The sequence below is a fragment of the Protopterus annectens genome, chromosome 4.part1, assembly GCF_019279795.1.
Source record: "Protopterus annectens isolate FY-2018-M chromosome 4.part1, PAN1.0, whole genome shotgun sequence".
In the NCBI taxonomy this organism is placed as follows: domain Eukaryota; kingdom Metazoa; phylum Chordata; order Ceratodontiformes; family Protopteridae; genus Protopterus; species Protopterus annectens.
Window position 1 is genome coordinate 961,912,300 of NC_056734.1, and position 18,240 is coordinate 961,930,539.

Sequence of the window (18,240 nt, forward strand, 5' to 3'; positions counted from 1 at the left end):
CTGGTTTTATCAGTTATTGCGATAGATTATTTTGCCAATGAATACATTGTTTCCTATTAGTTAAGTAGTTGGCAAACCATTTTAGATTTGGTGGCGAGCATCCCAAACTGGAAAGTTGTACTAGTTTTTGGTAAAGTACTGTATCAAATGCCTTGGATAAGTCCAGTAAGTTAACTGAGGTTAGGTGGCCAGCATCCAAGGCTCTGTTTACAGTATCTGTAAAATATGTAAGTGTAGTGGGTGTACTGTGTCCTGGATGAAATCCATACTGAGAGGGAGAAATGAGATTATTTTTGGAAAGATATTTGAGTAGTTCCTTGTAAATACACTTTTCAAGTATTTTAGACAGAGGGGTGAGAAAAGAGCTAGGATGATAGTTTGTAAGTTCATTAGGATTTCCACCTTTATGTAGGAGAGTTACGATAGATTCTTTCCATATTTGTGGGACTTTAGATGCAGTGATGGACTGGTTAATTATTGTACTAACTGGACTGGCAGTAGAGTCTGTGGCAAGTTTTAGGTACTCTGAAGGGAGGCTGTCTGAGGAGAAGGGAGCAAGATTTTAATTTAAGAAGACATTTATGTATTAGAGACATGGGGATAGGCTGTAAAGTAAAAGTAGGTGTAGAAGTGGTAGCTGTGTGGCTAATGTGTGTGGTAGGGTTGTTTATGTTGGTAAGATTGTTTGGTGGGTCACTTAGAGGTGAATTTTGTAGAAGGGTAGGATTGTTTATAAGTTTAAGTATGCTGTCTATAAAATATATGTTAAAGATGTTGGCTATTTCAGAGGGATGTTTTCAGGGGCTGGTGGAGGATTTTGAGTAGATCCAGGGCTTAGGATTTTAGAGAGAGAGACCCAGAACCTTTTTTGAGTTTTTATTTTGTTTGGTAAGCTGTTTAGAGATTTTTTTTGTCTGAGATAACTAGCTTTTTACATTTGTTGAATAGCTGTTTTTGTATTAGGTTGGTATCGTTTTTGTTTTTTACCCAATTTTTCCATCCTTGGTCTCTAAATTGCATCATTTTTTTCTGTTTTTGATAAGCCAAGTTGCATGATTTTTTTTTTATTCTTTTAGTGTGCGTATAGGGTCTAAGCTATTAGTATTGAGATTCTGATGAAGTCTCTGTATTAACCAAGATGAAAACGCTCAATAAAATTCATGTTTGGACTGCTGGATTTGGATTATTTTTATCCTTCCATCCATTTGGGAACGTTGGCTTGGTGGTTACTACTCATCCTGTTTATTTCAGTATTGAGAAAGACTCTGTTAATGTGGTGGATGGCATCAATTATAGGTAAATGTTTTAGGGAGGACCAATTGATTGATGTTAACATATCGTTAAATGTCTGTTGGTTATATTTGGTAAAATTTTAATTGTTTTATAGGTATGAGATTTGGAATCTTGGTGTATTCTGTGTGCATAAGCTGGCAGATGGTCGCTTAGGATGTTGGGGAGTGTATTTTTGTTAGTGTAGTTGTGGGACTCTGATTCCAAGATCCAGTCTAGGATACTGCCTAAGGTTTTGTTTTTTTTTGCATCCTGTTAGGGGTTTTAATGAGCTGTGTGAGGCCATGGAAGTTGATGGCGTTTTCTGGGGAGTTGGTCACAAGAGTTTGCCAATTAATGTTTAAGTCCCCCATAATTACAGTTTCATTGCTAATAGTAGTAGTTGTCCAAGAAAGGAAGTTTTCAGGGGTAGTAATATTTTGGCCAGGAGGTATGTAGACTACTGACAGACACATTTGTTTTGATTTATTTAGCTGTAGGGAAGTGAAAAGAAATTCAGTGTTATCAAAGGATGACACTGGATAGACTAAGGGAGCGATGACATAGGTATTCCCCTACATTAGTGCTACTACCCCTCCTTTTTTATTATTTCTGTCATTTCTTAGGGTATTATAATATGGTAAGACTATTTCAGAGTCTTTAATTTGTGGCTTTAACCAGCTTTCAGTTACTGCAACTATATCTGAGAGTAATGTGTTAGCCATGCATTGAAGTCAGTGATTTTATTGCAAATGCTACATATGTTTATAGTGACAAAAAATATGTCTTTGGAGGGGGAAGGAGGAGTTGAGGTGGTTAATTGTGATGGGCTAGGGTTGGGTTATATATTCCCACACTGTAGGAGCTGTAGGAAGAGGTTAATGAGGTGGTTAAGGGAGGAATTTGTGGAAGTGGAGGTTTTTCCAGTGTGAGGTGGTATTATAGGTTTGGTGGGAGTGGGTAATACATATAGTTTTTTGAGGTGAATGTAGTGAAATTCAATTAGGTTTGCAGTAATTTGAGAGCAACTATTTTTTGCCATAGGAGGTGTGGTTTGAGTGCATGTTTGGAAGGGAAAGTGTATTGTACAGCTTTCAAGGAATGTGAGTTGTGCTAGTGTATATAATGAGATGGTTAGGGATAATAGGAGGATATTAGTGTGGTGTGGGAGGCATATTAATTCAAGGATGTAAGTATAGGTTAAGATTTGAGTAAGAGTCCGAGGGAGATAGGGTTTTCAGTTAAGTAGATGTGCTGTAGTTAAGACAGATTTGAAAGTTTGTTGATAATGGGTTTGGAGAAATGAGTTTGAGTATGGAGTGTGGTAGATGGTGGAATAAGTTATAAATTATAGGTGTTAATGGGAGAAGTTAGGATGTTGATATTTGGATTGATTGTTTTATGAGGAAGGAGTTACGGTCAGTATAAATTGAAGTGTGTGAGGGTGGGTGGGACTGGGGTATGGTAGGGGAGTAGAGTGAGCCCGAAGGATGACTGGAGTAGGGCTATACCCTGAGCTGTAGTGGACCTGAAGAGAAACAATCTGTGAAGGTAGATGCTAGTTTTCAGAGGATGAGGTAAGAATCAAGGGTAGAAAAATTTATAACCAGGGGAGTCTGGTGAAATCGGTACATAGAATGAAAGCAGGAAAAGCGCAGGAAAAGTGTTTGCAAGAGTTATGGTAGAGAGAGAGACAGAGAAACGGGTATAGTAGGGGATGAAAGAAGGTAGCAGTACTTTAGGGGAAAGGTTGGACAAATAAAGCACAAATGCCTTCAGTAGAAATGGTGGGGGGAGGCAGGCGAGTCCTGATGGTAGAGTTAATTACAATGCTAGTTATTTTAGATATTGCAATAAGTTTAGGCAGAACAGGTTGTGTTATCAACAAATACTTTGCTTCACTTAGGTTGATGGAGTCACTTGTTAGGTGCTAGATGTTCAGAACTTCTAATGTAAGGTTTGAGGGCTGAGGGATGGTTGTGAAAGGCAGTTAAAATGTTGCTTCATTTAGGTGGATGGGGTCACTTGTTAGGTGCCAAATGTTCACTTCTAATGTAGGGTTTCATTATATTTACTGCAGGTCTGGAGTGTGACAAATATAGCCCCTTGGGGCTGAGGCATGGTTGTGAAAGGCCGTTAAAATCTGTTGCACAACTAATTATATAGGTCAGTGTTCAAAATCCTCTTTACAGGGTAAAACCACCAGACCCATGTGTGGAGTTAATTGAGGAGAAGAAAGTGAAAAGCTGGCTAGACATATTAAGGTTGATGAAAGAAATAGATTACAGAAAGTAAATAAGACCCAAAATGTTAGAAGCTTGATAAAACGGATGAACACAGTAATCAAGACTATTAACAGAAATTCATGTGATATAACTGAAGTAAATAGGATATATTACTATGCAGCTAGATTAATAACAGATAACATCTTTCCAAAAAATGCAGACCAATAAGGGAAAGAAAGGGAAGAAGTTTAATACCATCAGAAAAGCATCGAACAGAAAAACATATACAGTAGTTAAGACAAGAAGTGTCACTGTTAGACAAAGATACTTTGCAGTATCAGAACAGACCAGGATCTGTCGCACACTGTTGCAAGTAATAAACAGAAGATATCAGCACAGGCAGAAAACTTGGAAGATAGGCAGATAAACATAAAGGAAACATACAAAATAAGCAATTAATTGATGACCCAAAAAAGTTTTGTAGAGAATTGAGCAGCAAAGGAAAAGGAACAAACACCACAACAAAGCATGAAGTTACCTATGAGTCTTAGGAATGGGGTCCATTTCTGTCTTGGTATTAGAAACACAAGACTTGGAAAAATTAAACTGAAGGAAAACCCTCTGCCATCTGTCAGACAGAGGCATCCAAGAAGTTCCACTAGACCAGGCAGACACATATTATTGTTCCAGATAGTTTTTAATGTCAAACAAGAAAAAAAAAAAAACATCAGGCTGTTTTTATATTTAGTCTGCCTAAACTATTTCTTTCCTAAGAAACCTCTTACATGATTGCTGTATATTTGATTCTCCCTTAGTTATCCAAAGGAGATGGGACATGCTATTTGGTACTCCAAGCTACTTATATCTTCACAGCAAAATCAGTTAAGAGTCTAGGAGTTATCTTCACTTCAGGGTAGGTGCCATTTGTATCCATTTCCAGTCACTTCCATTTGGACTCACCTGAGAGCCTGTGATATTTACCAAACGGATGTCTAAAGTTGCAACTGATCATGTGTTGCCAGAAGCTAAGATATTTATGTGCATAGATCATTGGTTTCTATCCATATCTTTGATTCAGACTCTGACTACAGTAAGTGAGTTTCTCATCGCATGATTCCACTGTCTTGGTATTACAATAATTCTTGTAAAAATCATAATTGAGGCCCAGGTACTCACATTTACTTGGCTGCAGCATAGATAAACTTATGTGCAGAGCACATGTAGCAATGGAGAGAAATCTCCATTGTCTTAATCTTTGAGTGTATCAGGTCAATTGTGTCTTAATCCATTGAGGTACATGGTGGCATCAATCCCACTGATATTTCAATCCAGGCTGTACATGAGTATTTAAATGGTTGCTGTAGGTGCAGTGGTCTCATCTAGAACAGGGAAACGGTGGTCTTCCAAGCAACTGGTTGCTAAGATTTCCAAAACTGTGAAAACCAAGAAATGTTTTAAAAGCAAGTTAAAAAAAAATATCAGTTTGGGTAAAGCTAAATTGCTGGCTAGTAATTACACTGCATGGATGCCAGCAAAGAGGAATTTTGGGGAAAGTAAGTGAAATCAACTAGAAAAGAAAACAAAATAGCTTTAACTAGGAAGAATCTTGCAGTTGTTCAGCAGAAAGCAGTTAAGTTTCTGCTTTAGTAAAGGTGAGAGATATTATTGTAAAGGAAAAAATAAATCAAATGCGCTCTCAGGTGTTTAAAATAAGCATGAAAATATAAATTCAAATTGCAAGGCTGGAAAAAATCAAGGTTTAAGTAGCTGCTGATAAAACAGCAGAAATCAGAGACCAAAATGAAAGACTGGCAGATCACAATGCTTCTCAAAAAGTGCTGCATTAAAAACTACAGTTGCAGAGAAGCTGGAAGGAATATACATTCATTTTATGAAAATACAATGAAAGTAATTGGACCAGTGTTCCACATTAGGATATTTTTTAATTGAGAAAGCATATGTGTATACTGTAAATATGGCCATCAAATAACAGGCAAAAATTGTTAGTAAATATGCTATGATACCAGCATAAAGAGCTGCTCTTGACAAAGCTGTGGCAGAAGGGATTAGTATTAAAAATTAGTAACTCCAGATTGTTTGTAAATAATGATTATTTACTGTGTTCCAGAGAAATTCAAGTTGCCACATCCATTTTTTCAGAACATATTCCTGGATGATCAAATATATTTTTGATGCAGAATGGGTTATGAAGGGGGATATAAAAAGATTTAGCCATCATTCCAAAATGGTGGTCGGCTAGTGAACTGCATCTACACAGAGCTCCTTACTTCAACTTACAGTTAGCAAGCTTATTATCCTTCTAAAGCTACGGGAAGCTCTCAGAAATAAGGACAAATCTTTTATTGTTGATCTGTTTGGACTCTACAGCACTCCTGATCTATAAAAAGCTAAAACTAAGTCACAAAATCTAGATTTCTTTTCAAAAGCATCATACTCACAGAGACTGACAAGGCCGGAATACAGTTTTTACCACTCCGAAGACCACATGGCCAGGCAACTGAAATCTTCAAGTGATCCTGTTATTATGGAAACACAAACAACAAAAGCCAAATCTTCAGCAATTTTTTCACCAGAAAAGGAGAAGGCAAAAAACTAACAAACAGCAATCTGAACCTAGCAAATATAATCTTAATTCTAACGAGGATACCAGTTTTCATATGGAGGAACTAAAACAGGCCCTACTTCCCATACAGTCAGCTATACAAACTCGGAACAACTCTCTAATATAGGAAAGTCTATTAATCAAATTGTTGATAGAGTGGACACACTTGAACTTAAAACACAGTCAAATGAACATCTAATACAATCACTTTCTGATGAGTTATCTACCAAATCTGTTGCCATAAAAGAACTACAACTGAAATTAACTGATCTAGAAGCAAGAAGCCGGAGAAACAACATCCTGATAAGGGGTCTACCTGAGAACTATGATAATCAGGGCTTACTTTCTATCACAAAACAAATATTTGAAGCCCTTCTACAGCTGGATGGTGACAAGCCTGAAATAATCATTGAAAGAGCTCATCGCACTCACACTCATGCCCGTCAAGTGTACACTAAACTACTCAATTCTCAAAATACACAACAGATCCTACTGCAAGAAAACACAACCCTTTCATGTGGAAAAATCATAAAATTACTTTTTCCCAAGACTTCCCTCTTGTCATCAAAGAAAATAAAAATGGCTCCATTCTGCTCGTTTCTCATTCAAAGGAACATAAGGTTTCAGATATCCCAATACACTAACGTTTTACAACAAGGAAGTTAAATATACAGCTACCACATCAGCCTTTATCAAGGCTTTTAATGAATCTCCAGCTGAATAATATGACTATGTGTCTCGGTATAGTAAAAGTTTGGCATAGTTTCGCTGTGCTTACCTGCTGTTTGACTTGCAAATCCATTCTTCAGAAATGTTGCATTGTCTTGCCGGTTCTAGGATGTCATAATCTTATAATCTTATAAACTCAAGTCACGTATATTAGATTTCTTCTCTTTAGTTAGAACAATCCTGGTGGTTGCTGTTTACAACTGGGACCTCTTAACAGGTAACGCTTGCTAATGCGAGGATTGTTTGGTCTCTCTCCACAAGCAAACTCTATTTGTCTTTGCTCCTCTGCAAACACGGGCGTCCGAGCTGTGGGGTGCTTCTGCAACTACGAGAATATGGCTTGGATACTACGGCAGGCATCAACATCACTCTGCGTATGTGTTTAGAGGTAAACAAGCTGGATGTAACACACTGTGACAATGGGAAAGAAAATATGACAGTCCTACACTTATTTACACCAAGTGCACTGCATTAGACTCCTGTTAGCATTTATGTATATACCAAGCAAATCATTTACAAGCAATACAGCCCACTGACATGGCTTTTAGTCTGTCAGAATTGCTCACTAAAACACCATGCTTTCAAGTTCAGACTGATGGCAAAGCATTACAGCATGTGAAATCATTTTTGTGTTTCTGCCATAGATCTCTGTTTAGATTCCATTTCTGGCCATGTCTGTGGTCTATGGGTCCAGTTCTTGACCAGATTAAACTTGTGTAATAGGTTTGAAAGGACAGTGGAGGTAGGTCACTTGGAAGAGTAATTAAGAAATGAGCAAGATGGGAGGACTAAAACCAAACTAACATTGTATTTCTACAAGGATTTGGGAAACCTGGATTTTTCATGTCATATAAAATGTGAGGGAGCAAATTAATGATTAATGCAATCTCTTGCTCCTAGAGCTTAAATACATGTGTTTATGTGCTTCAGACGCTTGTCATTTATAACGGGCTGTCATATATTAAATGTAAGATGCCATAATTGTTGTTGTGGGACTATTATATTTATTCTGATGAAGGGAGGTCATTCATACTGTGTGTGTCAATTCATTTGATAATAGAAAAATCCCAGGTTTCACTTCGGGGTAAAGATGTTATCAAATCTGATTTCTCTCTCCAACTGCCTTCTTAATTCTCGAAAGCAAGAAATATCTTTGTCTACTAGGTGAATAAAGATAAATAAAGTTGCTAGTTTTTGGTAGTTTTAGCACGTGATCAGATAATTTGTACAGAGTATGTGAAATTTATACTTAGAATGTAGTCATATATTATAAGTAAGTCTTGAATATTGTTCAAATATTACCTTAAGCTGTTACACTTGCTACATGGTTCGCATAATTTTTAGGTGATTGTTAAAATGCTTTATGTTTCATGGTTGTTATATATGCAGATTTACTGTAACATTTAAAGAAATGTATTCTTTTTATGTACACTTTGATAGTTTCTGCTTAGAGTCTCTCTTTTTTTTATTATTAAGGATAGGAAAGAAAAATTAGACTTCTTTTAGCTTGTTTAATTGAACAGACGTGTCAACATATCATTAATGTGGGCATCTTCGTTTCTAACACAAACACATGTCACTTTACATTTAACTTTAGACTTGTAGGGTTGCTTGTTAAGTGTAATGCTAGTGATCTAGGATGACGATCTGCAGGAATAGTAATACCCTGTATATATGTTTAGATTTGTTTTGGTTATTGCATGTATGTTTTTTTACTTCTTCTACTAAGGTGATGGGGTGGTTAGGCACCGGGGTCTATCAGAGGAAGTGTTTTGTTAAGAAGTATTTTGCTACCTCTACAGATATACTTTATTTTGTCTCAAAGTCTGTACCTTTGCTCTTATATTCGCACCTCACCCTGTTTAATCTTTGTTTAATATATTCTCAACTTTCTATATCACACTCTGTTTACTTAACTATCTCTCAACTCAAGTTTGCTTCACTAATTCAACCTGTTAGTCTGTTTCCATGAGCTGGACCATTGATAGCTGGAATGTCAAAGGACTACAAAATCCTGCCAAAAGAAATTTACTACTTCACCTTATCTTCAAATCTCAGGCCAATATATGCTTCCTACAAGAGACACACTTGTCAAAAGAGAGTTGGGACAAATTTTCCTCCAAGAAATGGATTAGAACCATTATAGCAGATGGGGATAGTACAAACTCTAAGGGAGTAGCCATCATAATTAAGAATCAATTTCAGGATTCCATAAACCTAGTCAAATCCGACAAACATGGCAGGTGGTGCTATTTTACTTCTACTCTCCCTGGCACAACTAATCCAGTTCTTTTTCTTAACCTTTATGGACCTTGCTCTCAACAACACACCTTCATTCTTGAAATCTATAATATTCTCAGTTCGTTTCCAAACTATCTCTATATAATAGGTGGTGATTGGAATGCTGTAATCAACCCTACTTAGACCGCACTCAGTAACTCGTAGCCACCAGTAACTTCGTTATCATATAACTTTCAAGCCTCGGTAGCTTTAGAAGAACTTATTTCAGACTTTTACCTTATCGACACTATTGCATTTAGTAACATCTTAACTAAGGACAATCTATACACCTTCTACTCTAATTGCCACAAATCTTGGTCACGTCTTGATTTTTCTAGTCTCCAATTTTTCTCTAAGTTTAACAACACTTTCAGTAGTGAACCGAGATTCCTTTCTGACCATGCAAGAATTTCCTTTAAAACTATCTTCACTGCTTTTCCCTACTCTAACTGGTCTCTTAATAACAATCTTTACATAGCAAGGAGATTCTAAACAAAATTAACAATACACTCACTGACCTTTATTCTAATCTTGAAAACTCCAACATAACACCAGATAAACAATGGGCGTGCAGGCAGAACTAAGAGGATTTCTAATCAGTAAAGCCTCATTCTTCAAAAAAGTAAAAAAAAAAAGAATCTGCCCTACTCATTACCCTTGCATCTCTTGAAAAAACAGAGAACACACCCTGACTCAAAATTAGAAGATTTAATTAAAACAACACGTAAAGAATTACTTGATCTACACTCATAACTACTCCTTCGAAACAAAAGACTTATTGCTACTTATTCTGAATGGGCACAAATTCCTCGAGAACTTTGGCTAGAATACTTAAAATATAACAATGGTGCTGCCAAAATCTCCATCCTTCTATATAAGGATAAACTTTACAAATCTGATTCTGAAATAATTCAACTTTTCCATGATCTTTATTCTGATATCTATAGCAAAACGACCAAAATTCCTTAAACCCCAAATAGAAATCTTTCTCAACTCAATTGCTGCCCCTTCCCTTAATTCAGATCAGGTGTCCTTATTATCCGCTCCGTTTAATATTCAAGAGATTCAAAATGTCATTAATAATCTCAAATTAGGCAAATCTCCTGGCCCAGATGGGTTTACCACTAACTTTTAAAACCTTTAGTTTAAAGATCGCTATTCTTCTTAAGATATTCAACTTATTTATAAGAAAAGAAATACCTTCACTCACATATAATATATATCTAATTTTTTTTTTTTAAAAAAAAATCATGACAAACAGACCCTCACAGTTACAGACCCATCATCAATGTAGATATTAAAATATTTGCAGCTGTTCTGGCCAACAGACTCAAACAGATAATGCCATATATAATTTCTCAGGATCAAGCTGGTTTCATGAGCAACAGACATACATGGGATAATACTTTAACTCTAGACTCACTAACACATTTTACTAAAAGAGATGACTCTTGATGCCAAAAGCGTTTGCACAGAGTAAAACGTTTCTTTCTTATTCTCCCACCATGACCTTCAATATCCCTAAAAACCTTTATAGATATGATCAAATTCTTTATACAAATTCTTATACTTCCTTATATATTAATAAAAATCTAAAAGCGATTATGATTATTATGATTACTAATGGAACAAGACAAGGATTCTTTTCTCCTTTTCCTGTTTTTAATATATTTATTGAACCCTTCTTCTTATATATTGTTCAGAATACACCACACCCCCCCCCAATTCTGAATACACAGTTGTGCCTATCTCGGCCGCGATGATCTAAAAATTATACTTCAGTATCCCAATTCTGACTACCAAAAATTATAAATGCAATTAACAACTTCTCTAGTGTCTCTAGCCTTCAAATTAATAAGAAAAATCATTTATTCTCCCAACCTTTTTTTCCCAGAATCCTCCTTTCATATCTCATATAGTATCAAATATCTCGGCATTAATTTTGAACACAACCAAGCCTCTGCTCTTCAAAACAATTTACTAAAATCCTGGGCTACTATTTGCCAAGACCTACAAAGATGGAAACTTCTTAATCTAGCTTTTCTTTCTAAAGTAGCCATTGTGAAGATGAATATTCTACGAGACTTCTTTATCAATTTAATGCTACCAATATAATGATATCAAATAATCTCTTCCTTAAATTTAACAATAACAAAAATTTCTCTGGTTTCCCAAGAGAGTCAGGATCTTAAACTTACTCTCCCCAAAGAGAAAGGAGAGGGCCTTCCAAAAATTTTCATTTGTATTACACGATTATCTGCTCAAACAGGTTATTGTCCATTTTTATACATGGATCCTATCCACACTCAGCCATACCCTGCCTGGTTGAAGATATGGCATGTCACCCAACAAAATCAACGCTATCCCATTTCTTTCCCATACCTCTCTATGACTCCAAATTACTCCCCTTATTGAAGCAAAAAATAGGTTGTTTCAAAAAATTGATCAAGGACATAACCTTGAAAACCCTTATTGAATAAAAATATTAGGTTAAAAAAATTGATCAAGGACATTAACCTTGAAAACATTCTCCCCTACAACCACTACACCTGAATCCAAATCTTAAAATTAACAACAATATGTTTGATCTCTAAGTTCTCCTTATTAAGGACTTTTTACAGTTTGGGACCCTCTTAAACATAAGTCCCTATCGATCACAGAACTACGTGCATCCCTCAAGGCCAGTTATCCTTCATCAACTACGTGAAACCATTTCCTCTCAAGTTGTCTACACTACACCCTGATTCTTTGGGAATCAATAAAATATCTGAAATTATCTCTACACTTTTAAATCCCAAAAACTGTCTCTTCCTCTTACAATATACTTAAACCATTATTAGATAATAATAATTGCCTTTTCACCTTCTGGACAACAATATAGGTTCTCCCATTACGGAAGATCAAACTTTTAGCCATAAAACACCCCCTGAACTTGCTCCTTCAAAAAATTATTATATACCCAATTGATGTTAAATAACAATGTATCACTCACCTGTAATACTCAACAACAACAAATTTAACAACTCCGCTGCTTGTTCTTGTTGCCCTTGCTTGAGAGCAGATCTTCTTCATATTATGTGGCACTGTAATCATTCCTATAAACTATGGTGTTCTCTCAAAGTAAATGCCTAAACTTCACCTTCACATTCTCATCACCCTCTGCTCTTTAATCAAACTCTACATCACTAATAACTGGATAGATCGAAAATTGTCATGGCAGGGTTTCAAAGAGATGGGCATTAAAATATATAGCTCAAAAAAAAATCTCAATGGTCCTAGAGAGAAAAAAAGCCTACTTAATCAATCTATGGAATTATTAGATGTAATTCTAGTTGACTAATACCTTGTTCATTTCATATGTGACATTCCTTTGCAATTTCTTGTCCTATCTATCTTCCACTACAAGTTTACCTCTTTAATTCTTTCTTTTGATATGGGGGGGTTTCTATTTTCAATGCCTCCAGTAGCTATATTTCTCCTAATGCCTCTTATTTTAGAATTGTATTCTAGTACTGTTTTTTGTAATTCTTTATTCAGGTTCATCCACATGGTTTTCAACCTAGAATGTTTTGTATTTCTATTCTGTTTGCATTGAATTTATAAGATTTAGCCAACAAGCTGAAGGGGACCCTGCTTCACAATGTTCTGATAATAAGAAAGCCCACAGGGAGACTTTGCCAATCAAATCCTTTCCACTGTTTCACTGGAAAATATTTGAGAAACACTAAAAGTCCAGGAGCTCAATAGAAGAATCAGAAATCCCTTGTACTCCAACCAGACATCCATGTTTGGAGATCAAGGTGATCACGAAGATAAGATGAAATTATTAAATGAAAAACTGTAAAGTATCAATCTGCTTACATATAGGTTGGACATGTAACCCATGGTTTTAAAAGATGAGGTGTCTGAAAAAGGCTGTAAGTTTTTGCTGAGCTGGTGTGAGAACTGTAGAGTATAAATCTCGCTTCATTATTATTTAGGAGGACAGTAAATGGAATGCAGAAGCAACTGTAAGTAAAACAAAGTTTTCTTCTAATCAGTGTTTATATAAAATTACTGATGTAAACTGCATGCTATAGTACAAATCAGTTCTGTATAGCACATAGAGATATTTTAATACAAGGTGAGTGATGCATATCTTGGTGACATTAAATAAAGAAAGTATGTTTTCTTGGTGTTAATGTGTCCAGATTTTATGTAACAACAAGACAAAGACTGGAAAGAAAGATAAAATTAATGTAATGTGATCTTGATCTGCTGGGGGAATGTAAACATGTATTGATTATATTATTATATTATATTATATTATATTATATTATATTATATCATATCATATTATATTATGTATGGAATTAAAATATAACTTCCCCTTTTTTAAAAGGTGGATGTCTTGATTGTTCTTAGTTTGTTATAGACAAGCTTTGTTTAGCAAACATGCTTGTAAAACAAGAGAAAGATGAAACACATATAAACAGAGTTCATGCTTGCATTTGCAAAATATCTACTTTTTCATTAACACCCTACTTTTACTTGAACATAAGCATCCTGCAGGTGATGGTGATTAATCATGAGATGTTGGAACAGTGCATTCTGAGTGAAATTTGAAATGTACTATAATAACTTTTAAAGGAAATATTGGCAAGCAGTTAATTGAAAAATAAATGAAGTCTGAAACTGTGGGAAGTAAATAGTTATATAAGTAGTTGCTTTTGTATTTTAATGCATTAAATATAACTACACAATTTAGTTTATTTTAGGGTAACCATTGCACTTTTTCTTAAGGCTAAAATATAATATTCACTAAAAGCATACAAGTTGTTCATATCTGTGAAGGAAATAGAGCTAATATTCATAGGTTCATAGATTAGTACTAAGCTAAAAGCCCTTGTGAGCCATTTTAAGCATAGCCAATTATCCCTTGTGAGACTCAAACCCTGCACCTTGTGTTTGTAAGGCAAACACCTTAACCATTAGGCCACCCTCCCAACAATGTAAGAAAAGGTATCAATCTATGTAAGTGGGAAGACATGCTCTATCATGCATATTAGCATGTATAATCTTAACTATAGAATAGATAATGCTCGTGGGTGCAACTGTTGATTTCAGTCAACTGGTCCTATTTGAAGGGAAGACTTGCAAACAACTATGTACACACTATAACAAGTGTTTGTTTTGAGTTAGTTAAGGAATGTGGTTGAAAATGCATTTAGTTTTGTTGTTTTTTTTATTGAATGTTTTCTTGAAGTGAAAAGTCTGGAAAATGTGACATGGGTTCAAATAGACATGAAAAGAAACACAACCAGTTTGCCAAGCCAGTTGTTAGGGTGTGCATGTAAGCTGTAAGATGAAAACATATGTTCAAAACTGTCATGTATAATAAGTGGGACTAATGCCTTTTTTCTTTGCTTTGGCAGTATTAACATTGAATGTAAATGATCTTACAGGTATAGACAGAGAGCAAAAAGTACTGAATTATATTGAGAGGTTTAAATGAAAATGGCATTGCTATAGGAGACACATTTGGCTAGAACTAAGCATGTGAATTTGACAAAGAAAAACATTTCAGGGATGCCATTCACCCGAATGTTGGGGACAAGAAAAATAATACTAGTAATTTCAAGAGGGGCTGCAATAGTTAGAGCAGATGAACAAAGACAATGATGGTATATTTATGGTAGTAATGTGTTAATAACTGGGGAGGAGGACTACACTGGCATGAATTTATTTTTCACCTACTACCACTATTATGGAGCTTTTGAGAATTTAGGGAGAGTAAATATAATTCATTAGGTGACTTAAAAGGGAAAATGTAACAAACAAAGGTAGATTTTTGAAGATGTATATAAGAATTTTGGTATGGAAGATGTGAATTCAGCTGCAATAATGCAGAATTTACCTATCATTCCCTAAGTGATGAAAATTATATTTCCCAAGAGCATATGAATTTAATTCAGGAGTAGGAGACCTATCCAATAACTATATGAGATCAACCAGCATTCAAAACTAAGATAAAAGATGCAGGCTAATTGCATAAAAATGAGACACTGGCATTTTCTTACTTGATTAAAAAAAAGAATTTAAGGAATGGGCAATAGATATAATTCGAGAGTTATTTGGGAAGATTGGGTTAGCTAGTGGGTGGGAAAAATGAATATTAAGTTTAAAAACTTAGTAGAAAAAAAATGAAAAATATATGGAAGGGAAGTAACAGGAACTATTTAGACAAATATTAAAGTGCTGCAGAAGAAAGCAGCCAACACCATGACAAAGAGGGGCACAGGTGACCTGGGTTTGATTAGTGTCCCAGTCATCTGATATGAGGGGAGAAGATGGGTGTGCCTGTTTTGTGAGGGCAAGGGAGGGGTACATTCACAAGGAAAAAGTGATTAGATTACCCTGGTAGAGGCTAAGGAAGTAATTATGAATTTTTTCCTGAAGATGGGTGGGATGTCTTGCTGTCATCAACTCCTAGTGGAAGAGAGGAGAGGAACATCATAGTTCACATATGTCCCACCTTTTGGGTGTTACTGGGGAAGACATGGGGATAGGGAAAAGGGTAGGAAAGCACTCACACCAGCTGTGTGTCAGACACAGGACACAGTAATCCTTATACTGGTCCTGACCATTTTCAGGCATAGTCCAGGGGAAGCCAGGAGGTTAAGTAGACTCAACAATTGAGGAGATGTACCATGGTTCCATGATGATCCACCATATGTGATAGTTCTTACCATAAAAAAATATCGCCAAAGAAAATTAATCTTACACTACAGAGTGCTAAAGGAAACAGAAGGGAATGTTTAGACACAATGTACAAGTTTAGAAAGGTTACTGTCACAGCAACTATTTTGTGGCAACATCACTAGAGTGCAAAAACTTTTAACACAATGATAAAGGCAACTAAGAATTGAAAGAGCCATAGCCAAACTTAAGGAGCCTATGACAAGACAATAGCCATAGATCCTATAGAGATGTTACATAGTTTGTAAATTTCATGAACATTTGTATAAAGCAGAGAAATGTGGAAACCAAGAAAATGTACAAATGGAAATATTTATGGAAAACTTAATTGTGCCACTGTTAAAGGAAGATGAGGTTCAACAATTAATAGCTAAGCTATGAAGAGATGACATATAAACAGTGATGTATAATCAAGAGTAAAGTCTCTTAGGAACAGATAATATTCCTGTGGAAATGTGGAAGTTAGAAGGGAAGAAAGTGATAAAGAACTGGAAGACTTTGACAATATGTTAAAAGTAGGGGGAGTCACAGCATCATGGAATCATGGAAGAAAGTTGTGTTAGCTATTTTCCCAAAAGAGACTAAGACTCTTCATATCTGGCTTCTTATAGACTCACTCCAGTTTTAAACCATGATTATAAAGTGCGTATGACTATACCAGTTAGGAAAACGGCAACAATTTTACCAAAATAGATAGATTGATAGTTATTGGTCAGTATGGTTTTGTGGAGGATTACAAACATTTGACAACATTAGCTGTGCAATGAGGATCCAGAAGGAAGTGGAGAATAAAAAAAAACACTATTATTGTCAGTGAGTCTTGATGCAGAGAAAACATTTAATAGAAGATTGGACTTTGAATTGAGCAATGATAGCATTTTCATTCCATGAAAGAATGATAGGGTTAATAGGAGGATCTATGAAATGTAAACGGAAAGAGTTAAGGTGGAAAGGTTCCTCTCTGCCAAGAAGTTTTCAGACAGAGGTATCAGACTGAGATGTCCACTATTATTTACTTTGTAGCTAAAGGCATTAACAAAGAAAGTGAGGGATTCACAAATTTAAGGCTATAATTGATATGGTAATCAAGAACATTTAGGGTGGCATTTATAGTCCTAGAGTTTGTATGTGCATAAGGACAATTGGCAAATAACATCACTGTGCCTTTAGTAAATATGCTCAGTGCCAGTTAATGACACTGAATACACAAAACTGAAGGCCTGCACAGACATACCCATAAACTTTTGGGTCATCTGTATGTTCATAAAGTAGATTACATTCACAATAATTCACATTAGTTTTAAAGTTTTTAGTATAAATTGCCAATTACTTTCATCTCTTTTTATAATTGGGAGGCGAGTGTGGGCTTGTTTCAGCCTGTGCAGGCTGCTGACACTCAATGAAGAATTGTGGCATTCAGCACAGTCATGTAGAAGTGAATATAGGAAAGATAATAAGTTGTTATATACTGAGTGTATGGGTGTCCTTATGTGGGCACCTTGATTGGTTCTTTATAAGGCTGTAGTGAGGATATGACAGCTATAATTAGGGGAAGAGGGAAGACGCTGTGTACACAAAAAGAAGACATCAAGAGGGTTGTGCTGGAGGAAGTGGGTGAGGAAGGGTTCGATATTTTTGGTGGCAGATTCTTTATATAAGAGGGAAGTTCAGTAATAAGTTAGGGAAGATGATGTAGGAGAGAGGCTTAGGGATGTATTACAGAAAGGCTGTAACATAAAAGAAAGACAAGATAAACAGTAACAGTATGGTGAGCTGACAAGATAAACAAGAACAGTATGGTGAGCTGACAAGGTGGGGACATGAGACGTGCAAATGACACACAAGAACAGAAGGTTGAGGGTTAGGAAGTGGAGTAAGTTCAAACTCTGATCCAGAGTACCTCAAATATCCCCACTGGTCAATGGAGATATCCCTGTGATTTGAGTGTGATTTGAGTGGGGTTGAGGCTTCCATCGACGCAATGGATGGAGCTTAACTTTTCAGCAAGTCTGTAACATGCTAGATTGAAGGCATCCCTCCACTGCCCTCTCAGCTGCACTCATTACCAGGTACCAAAGCTCACTTCTTTCATGGCTTTCCAGGCTATACTACACCAGTGTGCCCACAGAACCAGAGCCATTGCTTGACCCTGAGAGGACATCCCTCAGTGGGCAGAAGGAGATTGTGAAGGTTCCCTGATCCGGGAGATGTGAGGCTGGGCTGCCCCTGGAATCACTCAACCTGTGAAAAATGGAACAAGATAGCTACAAATGTAGACAAAAAGGAGTTATAAGTTACCGTTGTGGTATTGTATTGACAGTGCATATTAAACTTTTCTGAGGCAGGTTTACTACATACATTTGTTACATATTGCAT